The sequence below is a fragment of the Saccopteryx bilineata genome, chromosome 2 (genome assembly GCF_036850765.1).
Source record: "Saccopteryx bilineata isolate mSacBil1 chromosome 2, mSacBil1_pri_phased_curated, whole genome shotgun sequence".
Taxonomy (NCBI): domain Eukaryota; kingdom Metazoa; phylum Chordata; class Mammalia; order Chiroptera; family Emballonuridae; genus Saccopteryx; species Saccopteryx bilineata.
In genome coordinates this window covers 378,215,599-378,240,900 of record NC_089491.1, presented here as the reverse complement: position 1 = coordinate 378,240,900, position 25,302 = coordinate 378,215,599, and the positions used below count along the sequence as shown (strand labels likewise).

The 25,302-nt window shown below is 40.7% G+C and overlaps 1 protein-coding gene across 4 annotated transcripts in view; it reads left to right on the top strand.

Moving 5' to 3' along the window:
* SPOP (speckle type BTB/POZ protein) overlaps positions 1–25,302 on the top strand; it is an 83,371-nt gene that overhangs the window by 17,587 nt on the left and 40,482 nt on the right. For 2 of the 4 annotated variants that reach the window (XM_066263898.1, XM_066263896.1), the window contains exon 2: positions 6,510–6,618. The exons of the other annotated variants lie outside the window; for them this stretch is intronic. The gene's annotated coding sequence lies outside the window, so the exon portion shown is untranslated. The remainder of the gene's footprint in view (positions 1–6,509; positions 6,619–25,302) is intronic. 4 annotated transcript variants of the gene reach the window in all.

Sequence of the window (25,302 nt, the reverse complement as noted above, 5' to 3'; positions counted from 1 at the left end):
AGCTTCAACAAATATAAATATAATTACAGATTAATGTAAATGTTATGAAGGAAAGGAATAAATTTGTATTCGGGGAATAATGGCGAAATTAAATTTAGTTAGGGAAGTCTGGGAAAGCCTTGCTGTGGAGTTAAATACTGATTATCTATCTTATGTCAGATGTTATTCTGGGTGCTGGAGACATAATTAATGACCAAAATCAGACAAAAGTCCCTGCTCTCATGAAGTGTATAAACAAGATAAAACATATGGTTTGTTAAAAATTGGTACTCCCCAAGGAGAAAAATAATACCAGAGAAAGAAGAGATAGGGAATGTTGGGGTGGGGGTGGGATTGCAATTTTCAATAGAGTGGCCAGGGACAGTCTCACTAAATCACTGCAAAGGAAATATTAGAGTAAATATCTGTAGAAGGTGAAGAAGTAAATCAGAACTCCTTCCAGGTAGAGGGAATAGCAAGCGGAAAAGCTGTGAGGAATGTTTGTGCCTGACATGTTCAAGGAACCAGCAAGGAGGCCAGTGTGGCTGTAGTTAAGTAAGCAAGGGAGAAAATGGTAGAAGTGAGGTCAGAGAGGTTAGTAGGAGTCCAGAACCTGTAGAGCACTGGTTCTCACCCTTACCTGCATGTTAAAATCACCCAGGGAGCTTTTAAAAATCCTAATGCCTGGGATGCACCTCAAACTGTTTAAATAAGAATCTTGGCAGGTGGGACTCAGTGGCAGAGGTGATGGAGAGAAGTAGATGGATTTGAGAAGTGTATTAAAGAAAGAATCCATTTAATTATAGACTGAATGTGGGAGTTGAGGGAAGAAGAAAGTGTCAAGGATGACTCCCACGTTTCTGGCTCAAGCATTTGGATGGGTAGAGGTGCCACTTACTAAGATAGGAGAGGGGGAGAGAGGAATAGGAGTAGGTGTGGGATTTGGAGGGAAGATCGGAAATCGGGAGTTCAATTTTAGACATGTTAAATTTGAGATGTGAATGAAGCTAAGTATAAATATGTTAAGTAGGCAGATATTTGAGTGGTGCTTGAAGTCAGAATTTGAGTTAATAAGTTTATATGTTATCTGCTTATTGATGGTCTTAAAAGTATTTAAATGACATCATATAGGGTAAATTTGATGAAGAAAGAACTGGTTAGTCTATTCCCAGTAACCTGAACAAGAATTGGTAAGAGTGTGAACTAAAATGGTTACAATGGGCGTAAGATCGAGTACATGGAGATTTGAGGACCTGTGGAGCCCATATCTAGTAGCAGTGGACAATAGGAAGGAATGAAAGATAGCTTTGAGATATCAAGTCTGGATCTTTTTAAGTGAAAGGAGAGGAGATAGTGAGGCAGTTTCCTGTATGCATCCCGACCGATGGGGATCCTCCCCATATGGGGCCGATGCTCAAATCAACTGAACTAGCCTCAGTGGCTGGGGCCAATGGTGCAAGAGGGGAAGAGAAAGAGAAGGGGGGAGAGGGAGGGGAAGAGAAAGCAGATAGTCACTTCTCATGTGTGCCCTGACTGGGGCTCAAACCTAGGGCAACCGAACGCTGGGCCAACACTCTATTCACTGAGCCAACCGACCAGTGCTAGATCTGTTTCTTCTATAAAATCAGGGTTTAGACCAGGTGGTCACCAAAGTACTTTCTGGCACTGAAATTATTATGTAATCTTTCAAGAATACCTTGACTGTATGAAATGAATTGCTTGAGTTAGGCTGATACTCACCCCTAGCCCTTTAGGCATAGTAATGCGCCTCCACATCTGTGGGAGCCAGAATCTTTAATTGGATGGTTTTCTCATGACTTTCCAGGTCTAGATTGATTCCCCTTTAAAACTCAGTTGTTCTCATCACTTATTTCTAAGTGTCATTTAGAGATTTTCGCTTGGAAAATTTTTATGGCTAAGATTGAACCTCAAGAGGATGCCGTGAGGTTGAGAGGAATTATTATATAATAATAGTCCGTTTTAAGTTTTCCTCGTGTAAACTATCTGTGGGAGTTTATCTCATGCTGACTTCCTCCTTTCATGTTTAATCATTCCTATGATGTTTCTAATGTACGGCCAGGCTATGTAAATATATTTTAGTATTAGTTCAGCCCAGATACAATTTTGGATATGAAGCTATAGGAAAAATTACATAAAATTTCATAATACATGCCAAAATAAAAGTAAAATGTTAAGAAATTTTGATTATTTATACCACTTTTCACCTCCTTTGGTGTGGATAATTGAGAGCTGACTAGTGTTTTTTTAAACTCAGAGACTTTCTCTTTAAAGTACACAGTCATTTGCAAAGCTAATTAGTGGCATGCTTTATCTCCCTCCCAGCATCACATTCTTTTCACTAGATTGTATCATCTTTGACCAAAATGTTGCCTTTTAGAGAGAACCAAGATAAGGTGTCATAGGTGACCAACTAGCAGTTCTTAAAGCCCTCTCAGGATGCTGCTAACTTGATGGGGTCCTCAAGATTCAGGATTTATTCCTGTTCTGCAAGTAAACTCCATTCATCATCACCAGAGTTGATTGGTCTCATGGTCAAGTGGCTGACCAAACTGCAAGAGGCTGACAGATAAACCAGAATGTCACTTTATTCATGTACATCGAGAAGTAGTCTTTTCCATGACTTAAAACGTGTGTCTGCTCAGTCCATTTCCCTCCTAGCATTGGTAATTATTAAAAAACTAGTGCCTGACCAGGCGGTGGCGCAGTGGATAGAGCGTCGGACTGGGATGCAGAGAACCCAGATTCGAGACCCCAAGGTCGCCAGCTTGAGCGTGGGTTCATCTGGTTTGAGCAAAAAGCTCACCAGCTTGGACCCAAGGTTGCTGGCTCGAGCAAGGGGTTACTCGGTCTGCTGAAGGCCCACGGTCAAGGCACATATGAGAAAGCAATCAATGAACAACTAAGGTGTCTCAACGAAAAACTGATGATTGATGCTTCTCATCTCTCTTCGTTCCTGTCTGTCCATATCTATCCCTTTCTCTGACTCTCTGTCCCTATAAAACAAACAAACAAAAAACTAGTAACAATAGTGTTTATTGAGCACTTACTATGTATCAGGTACTGTTCTAAGCCTTTTACAGGCATTTAACTAATTTAATCTTCACAGTGACCTTATGGGGGAAGTAGTCCTTCTTTTTTCTTTTTTTCTTATTACTAAGCGAGAGGCAGGGAGACAGAGACAGACTCCTACATGTGCCTGGACCGGGATCCACCTGGCAGGCCCCCTCTGGGCCTATGCTCTGCCCATCTGGGGCTGCTGCTCCGTTACTCACCAACCAAGTCATGTTAGCGCCTGAGGCGAGGCCATGGAGCCATCCTCAGCACCTGGGGCCAACTTGCTCAAACTGTTTGAGCCATAGTTGCTGGAGAGTAAGAGAGAGAGAGAGAGAAGGGGTAGGGGTGGAGAAGCAGATGGTTGCTTCTCCTATGTGTCTTGACTGGGAATCGAACCCAGACTTCCACACGCCAGCTGACACTCTACTGCTGAGCCAACTGGCCAGGGCTGGGGAAAGTATTCTTATCTGTACTTTGGGGGTGAGGAGGCTGAGGCACTGAGAGGTTTTTAGTAACTTGCCTGAAATATACAACTACTGTGTTGGACTAAAAGCAAAAGATAACTTGGTAAATATGGAAGTCATTTTATCTGGATCATGAAACATACACTCATGTGTTTTTTAAACATTTATTAAGCATCTACTATTTGTTGGGCACTGCCTAGACACCAGGCTTACCAAGGTGAACAACACAATGAAGTGCCTTCCTGGGACTCGGTCTGGTGGAAAAGACAGATAATTACAACAGCAAGAGTTTTACACATTGAGAATGATGAGGAGGAAGCATTTAATTTTTTTTTTTTTTTTTTTTAACAGAGAGAGAGTCAGAGAGAGGGATAGACAGGGACCAGACAGACAGGAACGGAGAAGTGAGAAGCGTCAACATTAGTTTTTCATTGCGCATTGTGACACCTTAGTTGTTCATTGATTGCTTTCTCATATGTGCCTTGACTGTGGGCCTTCAGCAGACCGAGTGACCCCTGCTCGAGCCAGCGACCTTGGGTCCAAGCTGGTAAGCTTTGCTCAAACCAGAGGAGCCCGTGCTCAAGCTGGCAACCTTGGGGTCTTGAACCTGGGTCTTTCTCATTCCAGTCCGATGCTCTATCCACTGCGCTACCGCCTGGTCAGGCAGCATTTAATTTTACTTGGAGAGATTAGAGTAGATTTTTACCAAGATGAAGGAAAGGCATTTTGGGTGGAAGAAACATTATAGGCAAAGGTGCCATGCTGAAAAAACAGCTTAATCTGCAGGAATGAAACAAGAAAGCATTGCATTAAGTAACCCTGCAGTATACTAATGTCCTGAACTGATTTAGCTGGTTGTTGGTTGTGGGGATCAAGAGAAATAGATCATTTGGGATGAATTTGAGAGGCAAAATTGATGAGACTTGGTGATTGACTAAATTGGGGGTGGGAAGTAATGAAGGAGTGGGGAGTTAAGGCTAACTTCAGGGTTTCCAGTTGGAGTACTTGGATGAATGGTAGGATTACTGGAAGACAGGTTTGGGGCAGGAGGGAGGTGGGTTTCCATTTTGGATTTGCTGAGTTTGAGATGCCCATGAGTCATGAAATGTCTTGTAGCAAGAAATCAGCTTGTGATACAGAACAGATACACTTGTGCATAGTAACTGATACCATGGGAATTAAAGAAATTGGGACAATTGTAGTGATTTGGGTTCACTAGAAGGCAGGAGTAAAAGTAGACAGGGGCCAGTATTCCTCAGTTTTCAGTAAATCCTTGTTTACGTTTTTAGGTCCTATTTATCTGCTTTTTTATGAAGTAAACCCTTTGATAACTCTTACTTATGGTTGTCCTAAAATTCGTATGAAAACTGCTGTTATTTTAACTGGTGGTGGTTACATGTGAATTTTGTCAAAATTCACAGACTATAATTTTATGCAAAAGGTTGATTTTACTGTATATAAAAATTGTTTTTAAAATGCATTCAGAATTTATCCTAAAGTTCTGTGGATGCTCTTCTCTTGACTCTTTTTAACAGGATCTAATTAGAACTTTTCAAAACCACTTTTTAACAAATTCCTCTAAACTTTGTTACCAGTTCTTTGACCAAGCTCACAAATAAGAAAATGGCTGAACTTTATCTATTCTCTTCTTACTTGGTTATCACTATTTGAAGATGGAGGCAACAAAGGATTTGAAGAATCTACAAATTGAGTACTATATGGACTCCAGTCTTTTCCCCCCAGTAAATTGCTAATGAGTTCATTATAGATATCTATAATATTGAAAATTTTTTCTTTCAAATAGTTTTCATCTTCAATAAGGTGACCAACTTTTTTTGCAATGAAAAGGACAAAAATAAATTGAAGAAAACAATATCATAAATAAAAAAAACATTTTATTCATTGTAACAGTAATATACTATAATGTGGTAAATGCATAATAAAAACATTTGTAATATTTTATATTGTAATTATGCTTACATGCCTATTAATTTTTAATAATAATTATAAGAAAAAAGTACTCATTTAGATACAAATATGTCACATCACAAACAATGGATCGACTCTGCATCGATCGAATATGGACATTTACAGATTAGTCTTCCAATATCAAAAAGGAGGACATGTAGGAGGATCTTTTCCAAGGAGGAACTTACAAAAGAAGGACTGTTCTCCCTAAAGGAGGACGATTGGTCACCTTATCTTCAAGTATGGTAGGAATTGAAATAAAGATCATAATTTTATTCTAGAATAATGAGAATATTACCAACTATAATGTAAAGATATTTTAAATTAGCTAAACTAATATCAGTTAACAAAGTTTATAGAGATGCTGTACTTATAGAAGTGATTGGGTTAATTATAAATTATGTGGAAGTTGTACATTAGTTTTTGTTAATTTTTAGGCAGCAATAGACTAAGACGCTCTCATTCCTCTACTGGACTATACCTTGTATAGAGTACATGCTCATTAAAAACTTAGTGAAAAAAAACCCAAACTACTTATTTTGGAAGTTACTTGCAATACATGATTTGATTGGATCAACTTATGGCAAGTGTGGGCAGTAACCAATAAATAATGCACAGTTACTAGACTGTCTACAGCCAGTCATGAACCATTATTTTATGTCATAATAGCTTGCTAAGTAACAGGAAGCCAACCAAACATTGCTTTGGTTTGGTTTTGACTTATGTGCAAGCTCAGTGTTAAATTGAATGTCTTTAGATTTGATTTTTGAATTAATTTCAAGTAGTTATTAATTTTCTCTTCTTCATTCATTATCACTTAATACCAATCTCAATCAAGTCCAAGAAACAGATTGTTGTATGTCTTGGAAACAGTGGATTATATTCAAGGATGTAATTATTTCATGTTAGTCTGAGGCCCGCCTCATTACTTATGTGATTGGAATATTTGTTTCTCTTTGGTTTATAATTTTTATTTGAAAACTGTTAACCTAAAATTTTTATCTACAAATCTGTGGAATTCAGCCTGGTAGATGGGACGTTGAACTCTATTCAGTAGAATTTGCCAGCGCCTAGAAGACTTTCTTCAGCTGCAATCAATCTTAAAGGATCTATCCAAATTATATGCCTACAGGTAAGGGTTTCTTTATTAGTATTAGAATTTGGGGACCTCCCACATGATTTTTTTATAATATCATAGGCAGGACACTTGCCAAGTAAGTTTTATTTGGCTTTGTGTCCCATTTAGTTCAACTCCCTCTTGCCTTTGCCAGTTGATGCCTTGCTAGATGCCTGAAACTATGTGCTCTGAGTCTGGTGTCGGGCACTGGGCCCCACTGATCATTTGTGATGTACTCAGAACAATGGTGACCACCTCATTTTATTTATTTATTTATTATTTATTTATTTATTTATATTTTTCTGAAGTTGGAAACGGGGAGGCAGGCAGACAGACTCCCGCATGCACCCGACCGGGATCCACCCGGCATGCCCACCAGGGGGCGATGCTCTGCCCATCTGGGGCGTCGCTCTGCTGCAATCAGAGCCATTCTAGCGCCTGAGGTAGAGGCCATAGAGCCATCCCCAGTGTCTGGGCCAACTTTGCTCCTATGGAGCCTTGGTTTCGGGAGGGGGAGAGACAGAGAGGAGGGAGAGGAGGAGGGGTGGAGAAGCAGATGGGCGCTTCTCCTGTGTGCCCTGGCCGGGAATCGAACCTGGGACTCCTGCATGCCAGGCCTACGCTCTACCACTGAGCCAACCGGCCAGGGCAACCACCTCATTTAAAAATTTTTTTTCTTTTTTTCTTTATTTTATTTATTTATTTTTTATTTATTTATTTTTTAATTTTTTTCATTTTTCTGAAGCTGGAAACAGGGAGAGACAGTCAGACAGACTCCCGCATGCGCCCGACCGGGATCCACCCGGCACGCCCACCAGGGGGCGACGCTCTGCCCACCAGGGGGCGACGCTCCGCCCATCCTGGGCGTCGCCATGTTGCGACCCTCCTGGGTGTCGCCATATTGCGACCAGAGCCACTCTAGCGCCTGGGGCAGAGGCCACAGAGCCATCCCCAGCGCCCGGGCCATCTTTTGCTCCAATGGAGCCTTGGCTGCGGGAGGGGAAGAGAGAGACAGAGAGGAAGGCGCGGCGGAGGGGTGGAGATGCAAATGGGCGCTTCTCCTATGTGCCCTGGCCGGGAATCGAACCCCGGGTCCTCCGCACGCTAGGCCGACGCTCTACCGCTGAGCCAACCGGCCAGGGCCTTCTTTATTTTTTTATAGAGACAGAGTCAGAGAGGGATAGATAGGGACAGACAGACAGGAATGGAGAGAGATGAGAAGCATCAATCATTAGTTTTTCATTGTGGCACTTTAGTTGTTCATTGATTGCTTTCTCATATGTGCCTTGACCGTGGGCCTTCAGCAGACCGAGTAGCGACCTTGCTTGAGCCAGCAACCTTGGGTCCAAGCTGGTGAGCTTTGCTCAAACCAGATGAGCCTGCGCTTAAGCTGGCGACCTCGGGGTCTCGAACCTGGGTCCTCCACATCCCAGTTTGACTCTCTATCCACTGCTCCACTGCCTGGTCAGGTGCAACTACCTCATTTTAAAAGAGATACTTCTGGCCCTCAATTTAGGGCTTGCTGTGCTTGGTTAGTTTTATGCATAGGTATCTATAAGGTTTGTCTTGATTCTGAATGCTTCCTATTGATGCTTGAAATTGTGAGTTCTTTTTTTTTAAGTGATCCCCAATAATAGAAGAAACTGGGGGTAATTTTCTTACTCTTTCTTTTTTTAAAGATTTTATTTATTGGCCCTGGCTGGTTTGTTTAGTGGTAGAGCATTGGCCCGGCATATGGATGTTCTGGGTTTGATTTCTGGTCAGGGCACACAGGAGAAGCGACCATCTGCTTCTCCATTCCCCCCCTCTCCTGTCTCTCTCTTCCCCTCCTGCAGCCAAGGTTCCCTTGGAGCAAGTTGGCCCCATGCGCTGAGGATGGCTCCATGGCCTTGCCTCAGGTGCTAAAATAGCTTGGTTGCGGAGCAACAGAGAGCAACGGCCCCAGACGGGCAGAGCATTGCCTCATAGGGAGCTTGCAAGGTCAGGGTGCATATGGGAGTCTGTCACTCTATATCCCCACTTTTACTTAAGAAAAATTTTAAAAAAATTACTGATTTTACAGAGGAAAGAGAGATTTGAGGGGGGGGGACTAGAAGTATCAACTCATAGTTGCCTCACTTTAGTTATTCATTGATTGCTTGTCATATATGCCTTGACCCAGCAAGCCCAGGGTTTCGAACCAGAGACCTCAGCATTCCAGGTCTATGATTTATCCAGTGAGCCATCACAGGCCAGGCTGGGGGCAGTTTTCTTAAGAGAATTAGTGTTGGGTATGATTGATTAACTTGGGTGAGGAGAGGAAAGAATGTGTTGTAATAATCTCATATTGAGTGTTCCTAAATTGTATTTTGCTACTTCTCTTATAAAAATGAAAGGGAATTTCTGCTGAATATAAACATACTACATCAGATACACTGCATTTCTCTGATTATAAATGAAAAAATTATTTTTCACATTTTAGTATAAGACCAAAGTATAATTTTCCTTCCCTCTATCCCAAAATGTGATAGCATGGTACAACTGAGATATAATAAATATTTACATAGTTGACTATTAAACAATGTGGGCATTAGGGGCACTGACCCCCATGCAGTCGAAAATTCACGTACTGTATAACTTTTGACTCCCCCAAAGCTTTACTGCAGTCATTCTTCAGTATCTGTGATGGATTGGTTCCAGGACTACCCCCCCCCCCCCCCCCCCCCCCCGCCATGGGCAGAAACCGAAATCTTAGGATCTCAAGTTCCTTATATAAAGTGGTATAGAGCAATGGCGTAGACTTGGCCCTCAGCATCTACAGGATCTGCAGATGCGAAACCAGGGGACACAGAGGGCTGGCTGTATATTTATTGAAAACATTCTGCTTATAGGTGGACACATGCAGTTCAAAGCCATGTTGTGCAAAGGTCAGCTGTAACAGCAAATTACCAGACAGTAAAATGAGAACTTTTGTCTGTATTTAGGTTTTAGAAACTTATGTGCGCGCGCTTTCTCTCTCTCTCTCTCTCTCTCTCTCTCTCTCTCTCTCTCTCTCACACACACACACACACACACACACTCAGTCCTTCAGTTGCCTGATGTTCACATGGTTTTTGCACATACATACTGTTATCAATGAAGATGATAATTTTCAAAGTGGACAATGTGAATAATTTAGCAGTTACTTATTGAGCATAATCTATTACATGCTAGGTATTATTCCAATTACTTAATAAAAAACACTTTTAAAGTATAGCAAGAATTGCTTCCTATGTGCTTTAACACTTTTATCACTGCTGGAATCATGCACTATTTCAATTAATTTTGGAGTAAAAAGCTGAATTAATAAATGGATCCTTTGCCAGTGGTAAAGATAAGCAACTAAATTGACTTTTTACTGTGCTGATAACCATCCCTGGATAAAAGTAGCCAGATTATACGTGGAGGAATTTAGTCATAGATGTTATTGAGTTCATATCCTGACCTAAGACAAAACTGGGTGTGCTTGGAATTACAGAATCTGCAATACAAGTTGCTCACCTTCTAACCTTATGTTTCCTTTCCATACTCCCAAAATTTACTTTCTGTGAGTTCCTTATTTTACAAACATCTGAAGCACACAACACTTAAATCTTATAAAACAAACGAGTACCACATATCATTTCTGGTATATATTTTTGGCCAGAGTTTTTCTGCTTAATTCATAAAGGACATTTTTGGTTTAAGTCTCACTGGCTGCTCTGCTTAAAGGTTTGTTTATGTCTGTCTCTGGCCATCCTGGATGTATCTATCAATAGGACAGATGCTCAAAAGTGTAGAGGATCAGGCAGTCACCTGGGAAGTACATATCATTGGTACCACATTTTGTGGGGCAGTTTGGCAGCATCTATAAAGATAAACAATGCAAGGGTTCTTGGGCTTGTTTGCACTTATGTTCAAGTATACCTGTTTGCTAAGTTGTCTGCTGTAGCAAAATTCTGAAAATGATACATCAGTGTACACTAGAATTCTTTGTAACCTTTAGAAAGAATAAGTGTATCTACAAGAGAAGAGAAAGGAGAGAGAGTGTGTTTGCTGCTGCATGCCCCTTTTTTGGTTTTGTGTGTGTTTTTGTTTGTTTCTGAGGATACAGAAGAAAACTGGTTATCTTTAGGCTTTGGAAGAGGGATTTGGGTGTCTATAACTTTTGAATTATTTATGCTGTGTGTATAGTATTGTTTTTAGTTTTGAAAAAGTATATATGAAGAGAGGTGGCCATAATTTTAACAGTATTTCCAAAGACGCACAGAACGTTAGCTCTGGAAGGGACCTTAGAGATTACTGGACTGTTGGCCTCAATTTAGAGGTGAGAAACTCAGATTTCAGAAAGTATCTGCAAAGCTAGTACTAGAATTCAGGTCCTGAGGACATGCAAAAGCTTATGAATAAATTGACGTGTTCATGATCTAACAGTTAATTTAAATGATGTCCTTTTCTTGTTGTGAAGAATTGATTTTGGAAGACCCAGTAAAATGTTGACCTTTCTAAGACAGTTTTTTTTTTTTTTTTTTTTAAGATTTTATGTATTGATTTTACAGGGTGTGGGGGGTGGATGTAGAAAGAAGTATCGACTCATAGTTGCTTCATTTTAGTTGTTCTTTGCTTGCTTGTTGTGTGTGCCTTGACCAGGCAAGCCCAGGATTTTGAACTGGTGACCTCAGTGTTCCAGGTCGACACTCTATCCACTGCGCCACTATAGGCCAAGCAGTTCTGGTTTTTTGTGTTGTTGTTTTTTTTTAACAGTTTTTTTTTTTTTTTTTGTATTTTTCTGAAGCTGGAAATGGGGAGAGACAGTCAGACAGACTCCCACATGCGCCCGACCGGGATCCACCTGGCACGCCCACCAGGGGCTACGCTCTGCCCACCAGGGGGAGATGCTCTGCCCCTCCGGGGCATCGCTCTGCCGCGACCAGAGCCACTCTAGTAGTGCCTGGGGCAGAGGCCAAGGAGCCATCCCCAGCGCCCGGGCCATCTTTGCTCCAATGGAGCCTTGGCTGCGGGAGGGGAAGAGAGAGACAGAGAGGAAGAGAGGGGGGGGGGGATGGAGAAGCAAATGAGCGCTTCTCCTATGTGCCCTGGCCGGGAATCGAACCCGGGTCCCCCGCACGCCAGGCCGACGCTGTACCGCTGAGCCAACCGGCCAGGGCCTTTTTTTTTTTTTAACAGTTTTTAAAGTCACTATCTCTGGCACTCGATCCCCTAAAAGTGAATTTATTTATGAGTTCTGTAAGAATTTAATATTTGAAGTGAATATGTGTCTAGAATCTAAGCTTCCCTTTGTGACCTGAGAACTATTCTAGATTTTACTGAATTTTTGCTTATATTATATCCAGAGATGAATAGATAGAGAAATAATTTTTGTGATTTCTAAGTGGTTTGCTATTTAAAGGCAATGTACTGTAAAAGATGGTAGTAAAATTGTTCAAAGGAGGAAAATTTATATATGGAGAATTTCTCAGTTCTTGAAAATATGAGCATTTCTTTTAACTATGAGTTGAGTCCTTTCCTGGCTCGTTAAGGCAAAAAACATTTTTCTTTATTCAAACCAAGTCACTGGAAAGTCATTCTAAAGAAATTGGTAATGGTGAGGCTGGTAGTTAGTTCTGCATGGGACTGGACATCCAAATTGCATTCACTGAATTTTTTTTATGGTTGATTGACCTTAGGGCTCCAGCAATAGAAACATTAATTTTTTTAGCATAGGTACTGCCGAAGCAAGCACAGAAACATTAATGTTAATTGTTAGATTTTGGATAAAAATCTATCTTTGCTTGTAATTCTGCTACTTTATAGGTGGGAAATACTACTCTTCCAAAATTTAAGTTATCCATAGGCTTCCCTCAAAATGGGCACTCTATTTGATAATAATTTGATGAGGCTGTTAAGATGAATCTTTGCTTTTTGAAGGAACAGGTATTTTTCACATCTTGAGGATCAAAGTCAAATCGTGTCTGTGCACTTTAAATCAGTAAAGGTTTGGTTTAATTGAAAGAGAGAAAAGGTTATAGAGGGCCAAGAACAAATAGAGGTGCAAAATTGTCTTTGTAGCCCTGTGTACTTAGGGAGGAATCCAGTTTGTATAACCATTTGAATTCTGTTCTGAATGAGCAGTGGAACCGGGTAGTCTGACAGTTGACTTAATTGGAACAGTTGTATTAGGTAGGACTTTAGAGCTAGGTTGGTTGGAGGATGTCAGCGTTGCATGTGTTTTCTGGTTTGTTTTCGGTATCCTTTCTGATAATGGAGAGAAGAATTTGGTTGATCCATTTGGACTCTACATAGTGGGTAACTGTAGTGTTTCATCCAGGTGTTTTTTTGCCATTCAAATCATTATTGAACTCAGTGTTCTTGAACCCAGCAGCTGCTTTTTCCAACATAACTGTAGGAAGATAAAATAGCTTGGGCTTTGGGCTCAACTCAACTCCTGGCATTCTGTGTGTAGTGTGTCACATTGGGCCAGCCACTAAGCTACTTTGGGGTTCAGTTTCCTGATCTGTAAAACAATCATTTGACTGGGTCTTCATTAAGTCCTTTTATATCTCTAGAACTATTTTACAAATTTATTTGCCAGATGTTTATGAAGCGCCTTCTACGTGCCAGGCACAATACAGAATCCTCTGGGTGCAGGTCCCTTGCCCTAGGAGAGTCTTCAGGCTAATGGCAGAGAATGCCCTCCTTTTTATTCAGATCACTTCAGTCTTTTACTCTTGAAGAATTAAGCACTATTAGCAAGTTTTCTTTATTATTATTATTAATCTATAGGCATTTATGAAAATTGTTGGTATTATTTATATCTCCATTTCCAAAAATACTCTTATCTCTACCTTTTTCTGTTTAAAGATTTTATGTTCTGATTTTAGAGAGAGAGAGAAAGGGCCTTGGGGGGGGGGGCAGGAAACATCAGCTGATAGTAAGTAGTTGCTTCTGATATGTGCCTTGACTGGGCAAGCCTGGAGTTTCGAACTGGTGACCTCAGCATTCCAGGTTGACACCTTAAACCACTATGCCACCACAGGTCAGGCTCTACCTTTAGTTTTTTTTTGTAAGCCAGTTTTCCGGATCCCGGATCCCCAGTCCTATTATGATTAGTTGTTGTTTTCTTTAATTGATGGAAAGTAAACTATGTATTATATGGTAAGGCTTAGTGGTCAGAAAAACTAGTGATTTCTTTAAAGCAAATAAAAAATAATGATTGAGTCTAGAGGCTTGATACTATGATTTTTAAAAAGAGAAGCATAAATGAATATAATAGGAAGAAGTTTAAAGATTAACAGTGGCACTATTTTAAAAATTTATACCTAAAAGAAAATTTAATAGAGCTTCTGTTGGATGCTAAAAAGGAAAAGATCAGGGTGCTGCTTCTGACTTTGAAATGGGCATTATATTTACATAGCCCCACACTGTCTAGGGCAGGGGTCCCCAAACTACAGCCCCCGGAGGGGGTCCCTTGAGACCATTTATCTGGCCCCCGCTGCACTTCCGGAAGGGGCAGGCACCTCTTTCATTGGTGGTCAGTGAGAGGAGCACAGGATGCGGATGCTGGAGTACTGTACGTGGCGGTGCCGCAAAGCGCGACATCGCTCATGTACAGTACTACTTCTGTTTTGTTTTTTTTTACTTTAAAATATGTGCACTGTGCATAGGGATTTGTTCATAGTTTTTTTTTTATAGTCCGGTCCTCCAACGGTGTGAGGGACAGTGAACTGGCCCCCTGTGTAAAAAGTTTGGAGACCCCTGGTCTTAGGGTCTGGTTTTCAGCTTGGCAGGACCAGAATGTCAGCATTATAAGTGCACTCAGAAGTGATGAGCAGGCCATATAGACTATAGACAGTGTAGAGGATTAATTTGCATAAAACAAATTCATAGAAAGTGGGGGGTGGGACTGCTACTTTTGACTGTAGTCAGAAAAGGCCTTTAAAAAAAAAGAGGTGCCTTTGAGCTAAGACATAAATAACAAGAGGCAAGTAATATGAATATCTAGAAGGGTCTTCCAGGTTGAGGGAGGACAGCGCAATGGCTCTGTGATGGAAACAGGCTTGGCTTATTTATAGAAAGAATGCCAGTGTGTTTAGAGTGAAGTTACTGAGGCAGGAGAAGGGTAGGCGATAAATTTGGTGTAGTGGGCCAGTGCTTGTAGGATCAGGTCTAAATGTGGTTAAATGGAAGAAAGACATGATCTGATGTACTTTTTAGAAGTTGATGGTAGATTCTATGTGGAGAATAGATTGAGCTGTGGAGGAAGCTGGGAGATCATTGAGAAACCAGTTGACACTGGTTCAGGTAAGAGAAAACTGCACATAAATGGATAAAATTGAAATGAGTACATGTGGACTGTATCAGGGAACAGGGCAGCTGATGGGACTTGCTGATAGACTGGATATGGAAAGATAGGTTTGGGGAAGAGTAACTGAGTAGAAGATCGTGCCAGCTAGTGTTCTAGCCTCGTTAGATATATCAGACGGGTATAGTTAAGTAATGATAGAAGTTGTATTTTTATATTTTGTAATCTTGTGGCAAAAGGGATATAGAGATCTGCACAGGAAAAAACCCACTGGTTTCTAAGAAACTCAGTCTAGAAAGTTATTCTGGCATGTTAGAACAGCAGACATTTTGTTTTAAAAAATTAATGGTGATTAGGTACTAAAATATGGACATTCTAACAGTTATTAGGACATATGATTTGTTTGCAGGGTCCAGTCTTCACACTTGATCTTAGCCAAAAGGCCGAGAAGCGATGCAGGGTCCAGTCTTGAAAGTAGATAGGTGTGAGCCTGTCAACAGTTTGCCCAGGTCTCCCTTAATAATGGTGCTCAGAATTCATTAGAATAGAAGAACATACTTTTCAACAGTGTTGCCACTTGAAAATGAAATCGGAATTGGAAGCTAGGGTATGTGAATGTGTCTTCTGTTAGATTATTTTTCCATGCCTACATGTGAAATAAAAGACCGTACCTGATCTAAGAATCACGTAGCCACATGCATTATAAAGTATTGGATTAGGAGATGAAAGACTTAAGTTCTGAACTCAAACCCCTTAATAGCTGTGTGACCATGACAGATTGTAACCCCTGAGCTTCTGTTTCTTTATTTGTAAAATACTTGCGCTGCATACCTCACAGAGCTGTTTAAAATCCCAAATAAGATCATGAATGTCAAACTACTTTGAAGACACTGAAGCACTGAATACCGCTTGTGAGAGAATGCTTATATAGCTGAAAGCACTTAACAAAAAAGGACCTTGGAAGGTTTTTTTTTATTATTTTTTTAAAGGCCAGGAAGATGAGGTGGGAATGTGTGAGTTCTACTGTGAATCTTGAGGTTATGTTTCTACGAGGCTATAGTACTCAACTGTACAGACCTATTCTCAGTGGCCTTATCTTACTGAACCCAAGTGCCTGTGAACAGAGGACTCCAGATACATTTAAATGCTATAAACATGATAAAATGTATAAGCAAGTTTGGTTTTGCTCTTATTAGGTAGAATTTTATCCCTAGCCATCATCTCAAAATGAAAGGCAGGAAAATATGGTTATTATTTTTTCCTTTAGTTTTTTTCCCCTGTATTTGACCTTTGGGCTGTGGAGTGGGATTTTGTTTGGTTGACTTGGGAGTATCTTTTCCTTAAGAAGTGAAATGTATAAAATGCTAGAGGCTTACTAGTAGTTGAAAGCAATGGTTGGTCAGCAAGAAAAAGGAAAGAAAAAAGACAGGTTGGGGATGGAAAAAATGAAAAGGGAGGAAAAACATTTGCAAGAGGAGTAAAAGCTTAAATAATTTCAGAAAGTTTCAAACTTTCTTCTAAAAAATCTGTCTTTGAGTATAAGCATTAAAATTTGAGGTGAAGAAAGGAGGGATTGGTCCTTACAGAAGAAATGAGTAAAATGAGGGGAAGATGGAGCCGAGTCTGTAAGAGGTTATACAGTAGACTAGAACAGAGGGGTCTATAGCAGTTAGAAGGTTAGAAAGGAAGGTCCTCTCCAGAAACATGGTTTCTTTTGAGGATTTCCAGTCTCTCCGAAGATATGCTGGATTGCTGTATTATTTTTTTCTAAGATTTTATTGATTTTACAGAGAGAATAAAGAGGGGGAATGGAGTGAGAAGTAACCACTCATAGTTGCTTCACTTTAGTTGTTCATTGCTTGCTTGTTGACTGACTTGTTGTGTGTGCCTTAACCCAGTGAGCCCAAGGTTTCAAACCAGCGACCTCAGTGCCCCAGGTCGATGCTCTATCCGCTGTGCCACCACAGGCCAGGCATGAGTATTATTTTGATTTAAAATGTACTTTTTTGCCTGACCAGGTGGCGGTGCAGTGGATAGAGTGTCGGACTGGGATGCAGAGGACCCAGGTTCGTGACCCCGAGGTCGCCAGCTTGAGCGCAGGCTCATCTGGTTTGAGCAAAATCCCACCAGCTTGAACCCAAGGTTGCTGGCTCAAGCAAGGGGTTACTAGGTCTGCTGAAGGCCCACGGTCAAGGCACATATGAGAAAGCAATCAATGAACAACTAAAGTGTTGCAACACGCAATGAAAAACTAATGATTGATGGTTCTCATCTCTCTTCGTTCCTGTCTGCCTGTCCCTGTCTATCCCTCTCTCTGACTCACTCTGTCTCTGTAAAAAATAAAAAAATAAAATAAAATGTACTTTTTTATGGAAATATGTATAAAGTCAGTCTGTTTACTTCTTCCCTTTTCAAGTAATGCCAGTACTATGTAATTCCCATCAACTGGGGGAAATATTTTATAATACTAACAAAAGTTATCTTTTCATTATTGAGAAGATAGGGACTGAATTCATTCTTTTTTCTGGTTTGATTCTGATTACAATATTGTCTATTTAAAATATTGCTCTAATGTCGATTGTTAAAAAGCTTTTCTAATTTACCTTCCCTCTGAATTTATTGTTTTTGAGAAGTTTTTTCAAAAAGCCAAACAAGTAGAGAGATTGTGACAAGCACCTTCAACTGAAATCCTTTTTACTTATTTTCTCAGTTCTTTTTCCCACCCTCGCTCCCCAGAGACAGCCTATTACCATAAATTTAATGTGCATTCCTCCAGTGCAGCACGTGTGAGATATATCAGTGTGTTTATAAATATGTAAGTCAATTCTGTGGAAGTAATTTTTTTCATTTATTCTTGTTTTTCTTCATCTGTTTATCTGCATACACATATATCTAGGTTCTAGGTCCCTTGTTTTAGCTGTTTTATTTTTATTTTACTGTATTGATTGCTTTATAGTTATTCCAAGACCCTTTGATGTATATATAAATTTCTCCCCTCCCCTTCCCCTCTCCCCTCTCCCTCCCCCCTCCCCCTCCCCTCCCGCTTTCCTTCCCTCTTCTTCCCCTCCCCTCTCTCTCTTTCTTCTTTTGCCATTAAAGATACAACTAGTGAACAAAAAAATTGCATACATATCCCTTATGGTTTTCTCTCCCTACTCCTTTTTTTTGCTGTTGCTTTGGTGGTTTGATTTTGTCATAAGTATCTTTTTATTTGAATTCTCCCACTTGGTCTACAGCTTGGAGGAGAGGGAGGAATGAGGAAAATCTTCCATAACTTGGAATGCCAATCTTTTACTTGGGCCAGAGGCTCTGAAAATTTTCTTTTCCTGTGGATTCTTTTTGGAATCTGATAAATTTGGCAAGCTTTGCATGTTAATATTTTGTGATTTAAAAAATTTTTATTTTTAGAGAGAGACAGGAAGGGAGGGAGATTAGAAGCATCAACTCCTAGTTGCGGCACTTTAGTTGTTTGTTGATTGCTTTTAATATGTGCCTTGATGGGGGTGGGGGGCCTCCATCCGAGCCAGTGACCATGGGATCAAGCTTATGAGCCAGTGCTTAAGCCAGCAACTTGGGGATTTGAACCTGGTCCTCAGCGTTCCAAGTCAGTGCTCTATCCACTGTGCTATCACTGTTCAGGCTTTATGATTTTGTTGTCTCATATCCAATATCTGTTTTTTATAAATGTAAATAACTATTCAACTTTTCCCATTCTCCCTTCTAAGTTTTCTTTTTACTACTTTTTTAACTCCTAGAATATTCCCAACCTACTAAATGTAGACCTATTTAGTGAACTCCAGTCTAGTTCATGCAATTCTTGTGTTACCTTATAAGTTAAGCATGATCCAAACGTAGTTGATATTTATGAAAGAGTTTCTTGGAGTGTTCTTAGCTAAATTAAGCATTTAAAAAATATATAAACCTTCACTTTAAATTAGAATTATTACAGGTAAATTTTGTCAGGGACCATATGTTTCAATGACCAGTGGTTTTCATTTATAATTTTTTCTGGAGTCTTTAATCTCTACTATACTTTTATTTGTTATTGTGAGGTTAAATATATTTTTAATTTTTTTTTTTTTGTATTTTTTTTTTTTTTCTGAAGCTGGAAACGGGGAGAGACAGTCAGACAGACTCCCGCATGCGCCCGACCGGGATCCACCCGGCACGCTCACCAGGGGCGATGCTCTGCCCACCAGGGGGCGATGCTCTGCCCCTCCGGGGCATCGCTCTGCCGCGACTAGAGCCACTCTAGCGCCTGGGGCAGAGGCCAAGGAGCCATCCCCAGCGCCCGGGCCATCTTTGCTCCAATGGAGCCTTGGCTGTGGGAGGGGAAGAGAGAGACAGAGAGGAAGGGGGGGTGGAGAAGCAAATGGGTGCCTCTCCTATGTGCCCTGGCCGGGTATCGAACCCGGGTCCCCTGCACGCCAGGCTGACGCTCTACCACTGAGCCAACCAGCCAGGGCCAATATATTTTTAATTTTTATGTTCCATTTTTCCCTCTTAAATATGGATCCAGTTCAGAGCTTTGAGCACTTGGAATGCTGAAGTGTAACAAATGAAAACTGTTACTCTTCTCTAATAATACATTCCGCCTGCTGCAAGTATTTGAGTAGGAATTTCTTAACTAGTTTGGACAGCCAGCTCATATTATGAATATATATTCATGATACATTTAACCCCAAATATATCAACTATTTTAAGAACTTGAGAAGAATTTACATGCTATGTATTTTTAAAAACAATTGATAAAACTATAACTAGGCTATCTGATGGCTGTATATTTTCTCTAAGATTTATTGTATCTTAGGATATGGTTCAGGTCACAAATACTGTGGTTAGAAAGTAACCTTTTGGATCTAGGCTTATTCTGACTTTAACTGGGGTGAAGTATTCCATCAAAAGAATAAGCTCTGCCTGACCTGTGGTGGCGCAGTGGATGAAGCGTCTACCTGGAATGCTGAGCTCGCCGGTTCAAAACCCTGGCTTGCCCAGTCAAGGCACATAGGACAAGCAATCAACGAACAACTAAAGTGAAGCAACTATGAGTTGATACTTCTCATTCTCCATCCATCCCACCCCCCTGTAAAATCAATAATTAAAATATTTTTAAAAATAAGAAAGAGAAGCTCTACCTCTACTTTCAGCGTTATCTGTCGTGTCACTGAGTAGGCTGTACTTAGTGAATTACCTTCCTTACGCCATTGTAATCACTTAAGTTGAATGGAATTGTTACCTGCACTGCATCACACATCAGTCCTGCATTTTATGCTGTGGAGAAATGTTCCTATTTTAAACCTTTCTTTAGAATAGAACTGTGTTCTTATGGAATACTAATACCATGGAGTTCCAAACATTTTCCCTTCTACTCTGGAAGTGCTGCCATAAAAGTTTTTAATTTCTAAGTCAAAAATGACTTTCCCCCCCTCACTCTAGTCTCCTTCTTGGGCTATTTCATCTGCATAAATAACAGAAGCCTTTATTGTTTCTGTTAGTCACAATATAATGTAAAGAACTTGAAATTATATTTTGTTTGCAAAATTTTTTAAAACGCTTTTTTTTTACTGACTATAAAAGTAAAACATGGTTATTTAAAAAGAAAAAAGCTTTAAAATAACGAAAAGTATAGCTCAAGGGAGCAATCATTCAGTCTTCATGCTCTGTCTTGTTAGGTAGTTGGCACGGCGATTGTGCCAGTGCGTACCTGCACCAGCGGTACAGGGGAGGGCGTGTCTCCCAGGCTCGCCAGCGAAGTCACTGAATGAGGCACCGCATGTGTGTCAGGGGAGAGCACAGTCAACTTCGCATCAACTGTATGTTTTACCTGTGACTCATTCATGTTAATAAGAACATAAATCTGATGCTTGTTAGGAACGCAGACTTACAGTGTGTTGTTTTTAAGTGTATGGAGTTACTGTCTAATCTTTCAAGGATGAAATTCAAACGAAAAGGAGATTAATTTACTTGTTTCTTAAATAAGTATTTATTCTGGCCTTCCATGTGCCAGACACTGACGGGGTGTGGCAACAAATGGACCAGAGTCTTCCTTTTTATGTTCCAGATACAGGATATAGATGTTTAACTGCTATAGAAAAAATAGTGAAGGAGGAATACAATTAGGGCTGCGGGGTTGGGGGGTACATTTTTAAGGGTGTCATGGTAGGCTGCACAGAGATGGTGACCATCAGAGAAAGACCCAGCAATGGGGAGGGAGTGTGCCAAGAGACTGTCTCAGAGAAGAACTATCCAGGAGAGAGAGGCAAGTGCAGAGCGTGGGGCCGAAACGAGCCTGGTCTGTTTGAGTAAGGGCAGCGTGGCTGGAACCTAGTGAGCTCAGGGGAGTGCAATTAGAGATGAGGCTGGAGAGGTACAGATGTCCAGATTGTGCCCGGCCTATCAGCCATGTAAGGATTTGGCTTTTTTTTTTTTTTTAGAAAATTGTGGGTTTTTTAATTTTTTATTTATTCATTTTAGAGAGGAGAGGTAGAGACAGAGAGAGAGTGAACGGAGAGACAGAGAGAGAGAAGGGGGGGGAAGAGCTGGAAGCATCAACTCCCATATGTGCCTTGACCAGGCAAGCCCAGGGTTTTGAACTGGCGACTTCAGCATTTCCAGGTCGATGCTATATCCACTGCGCCACCACAGGTCAGGCAGGATTTGGCCTTTACTGGGAGTGAGATGGGAAGTCACTGGAAATTTCATCAAAGGCCTCAAAAAAACCCCCAAAAACAATAATACCAAAAAAATACTTGTATCCTGGCTTTGCTTTTTCAGAGGCTTTTGTTTGTTTCTTCTAATAATTTGGGTATTAAATAATGGCTTCTGGTGAGTAGATCATACTTAGATTTAAATGTTTGTGTTAGTATTGAAAATTCTCGCCCTGGCCGGTTGGCTCAGCGGTAGAGCGTCAGCCTAGCGTGCGGAGGACCCGGGTTCGATTCCCGGCCAGGGCACACAGGAGAAGCGCCCATTTGCTTCTCCACCCCTCTGCCGCTCTTTCCTCTCTGTCTCTCTCTTCTCCTCCCGCAGCCAAGGCTCCATTGGAGCAAAGATGGCCCGGGCGCTGGGGATGGCTCTGTGGCCTCTGCCTCAGGCGCTAGAGTGGCTCTGGTCGCAACATGGCGACACCCAGGATGGGCAGAGCATCGCCCCCTGGTGGGCAGAGCGTCGCCCCTGGTGGGCGTGCCGGGTGGATCCCGTTCGGGCGCATGCGGGAGTCTGTCTGTCTCTCCCTGTTTCCAGCTTCAGAAAAATGAAAAAAAAAAAAAAAAAAAAAAGAAAGAAAATTCTCCTGAAATACAGATCTTAGGTATTGTATATAAATTCAAAGAAAGAATGGTAAGAAAGTCTGTCTGTCGGTGTTCATTGCCAAGTGGCCCTGCTCTGTCTTGGGGGTGGGAGGAAATCAAGGGTGGATTCTGTGCAAGCCATTTATTTACCCTTAGACATTGGAGGAAATAAATAGGTATTTTTAAAAATATGTAAATAGATATATTTAATACAATATTTAACAAAAACTGTATTTAATAAATAGGTATCGTAAATAAAATTTATATACACACAAAAGTTGACCCTTAAACAATACAGGGTTTAGGGGTGCTGACCCCTGTGCAATTGAAAATCCATGTATAACTTTTGGACTCCCCCCAAATCGAACTACTGTTGACCAGAAGCCTTACCAGTAACAGTTGGTGAACACCTATTTTGTTTATTTTTATGTATTGTATACTGTATTCTTACAATAAAGTAAGCTAGAGAAAAGAAAATATTATTAAGAAAGTCCTAAGAGGAAAATACATTTATAGTATTTATTGAGAAAAAAATCTGTGTATAAGTGGACCCATGCAGTTCAAAACCATATTGTTTAAGGGCCAACTCTGTTGGATTATTTTAACATGTTTTGAACATTTTGATTTGTTATATATTATATAACAAAAATACACAAAACTATAAAGTTTAATTATAAAATTGGTAGTACCTATATACCACCAGTACGTAGAAATATGTCATTGCTAGCACCCAGAAGAAGTTTACTCTGTGCCCCTCCTAGCTTATAACCCATACTTTCATTCAGAGGTATGACTAGTCTGACATTTATGATCATTATTTCTTTGTAATTTTACCACCTAGGTTTCATTGCAAACCAATATAGTTTAACTTTGTCTGCTTTTGATCTTTATATAAATGGAATAATACTGTAAGTGTTCTTTTGTGTCTTTTTTCAGATCCTAACTGTGTTTGTAACTTTCACCCATGCCGTTATGTAGAACTGTGGTTTAATTTCATTGCCATATAGCATCCTATTACAGTATATGGATATGCCACAATTTATATAGACGTTCTGCTGCTGCTGCTGATTTTGGCTGTTAGAAACACTGCTGCTGTGAACATTGTTTTATGTGTGCTGTTGGAGATGTGCAGGAGGAGTTTTTCTTGGCTATATTTGAAAATAAAATGGCTGGGTCTTCAGTTTTGTTAGATATTAAACTGTTTTTACAAATTGGTTGTACTGCTTTGTCCTCTTACCAAGAATGTGAATATCCTTGTTCCTCCTAGTCTTTACCAGTATTATTAGACTCTTTAAATTATGCTAATCCTTTGGGCCTAAAAATGTTCATTGTAGCAAACCGAGAAACCAAAACCTAAAACAAAAACAAAAAAAGAGAGAGAGAGAGAGAGTAAAGGACTAAAGTTATTGGTTCTGACTTTAAGAATCATGGATATTCTGAGCATTTTTGTTAAAGTTTGTTGACAACTTCTGCCTAAGGAATGTTTATAAGGTCTTTTTTTTTTTTAACTGAGCTGAGAACTTATTTTCTCAAAAGCAGTGTTTCTCAACTCTTTTTCTTTTTTTTTTTTTCACAGGGACAGAGAGAGAGTCAGAGAGAGGGATAGACAGGGACAGACAGACAGGAATGGAGAGATGAGAAGCATCAATCATTAGTTTTTCGTTGCACATTGCGACACCTTAGTTGTTCATTGATTGCTTTCTCATATGTGCCTTGACTGTGGGCCTTCAGCAGCAACCTTGGGTCCAAGCTGGTGAGCTTTTGCTCAAACTAGATGAGCCCTCACTCAAGCTGGCAACCTCGGGGTCTCGAACCTGGGTCCTTGACATCCCAGTCCAGCGCTCTATCCACTGCATCACCACCTGGTCAGGCTGTTTATAAAGTCTTAAAGGTATATATCTCTCAATACCCTGTATTGATCAGGAACCTTGTCTTTTTTTTTTTTTTTTTTTAACCACTATATATCTCAAAGAATGCCTTCACAGTTGGTGTTCAGTAAATACAGTGTGTCCGTAAAGTCATGGTGCACTTTTGACCGGTCACAGGAAAGCAACAAAAGACGATAGAAATGTGAAATCTGCACCAAATAAAAGGAAAACTCTCCCAGTTTCATACTTATTCAGTGTAGTTCGGTGTGGTCTCATGCACAGATTTTTTAGGGCTCCTTAGATAGCTATCCCATATAGCCTCTACAGACTCGTCACTGACTGGTGGCCTACCAGAACAGGGTTTCTCCACCAAACTGCCAGTTTCCTTCAACTGCTTATCCCACTGAGTAATGTTATTCCTATGTGGTGGCGCTTCATTATAAACACGCCAATATTCACGTTGCACTTTGGTCATGGATTCGAATTTAGCGAGCCACAGAACACACTGAACTTTCCTCTGTACCGTCCACATCTCAACTGGCACGGCCGTGGGCTGCTCTGCTGTATACACGGTGTTACGTCATCATCTGCGTATGCGCACATGCTGCCACATCATCCGCTGCTACAGAAACTGGGAGGGGTTTCCTTTTATTTGGTGCAGATTTCACATTTCTATTGTCTTTTGTTGCTTTCCTGTGATCGGTCAAAAGTGCACCATGAGTTTACGGACACACTGTATTTATTGAATAAATTCAGCCTGACTCTTGCTACTTTTAAATCTTCTGATCATGACTATTCTATTTTAACATCAGTAGTTTTGTTTGTTTGTTTTTTAATTTATTGATTTTAGCCAGAGAGGGAAGAAGGGATAGAGAGAGAGAGAGAGAGTGAGTGTGAGTCAGGAACATCCTGTACGTACCCTGACTGAGGATCGAACCAGCAACCTTTATGCTTCAGGCTGATGTTCTAACCAGCCAAACTGTTTAGCCAAGGCTAATATCAGTAGTGTAAGACAGTTTTTGGCCTGACCAGACAGTGGCGCAGTGGATAGAGCATCACCCTGCAATGCTGAGGTCCCAGGTTTGAAACCTTGAGGTCGCTGGCTTAAGCGTGGGTTCACCTGCTCAGCTGGAACCACCCACTCCAACCCACCCCCAGTCGTATGAGAAAGCAATCAGTGAACAACTAAGGTGCCACAACTATGAGTTGATGCTTCTCATCTCTCTCCCTTCCTGTCTGTCTG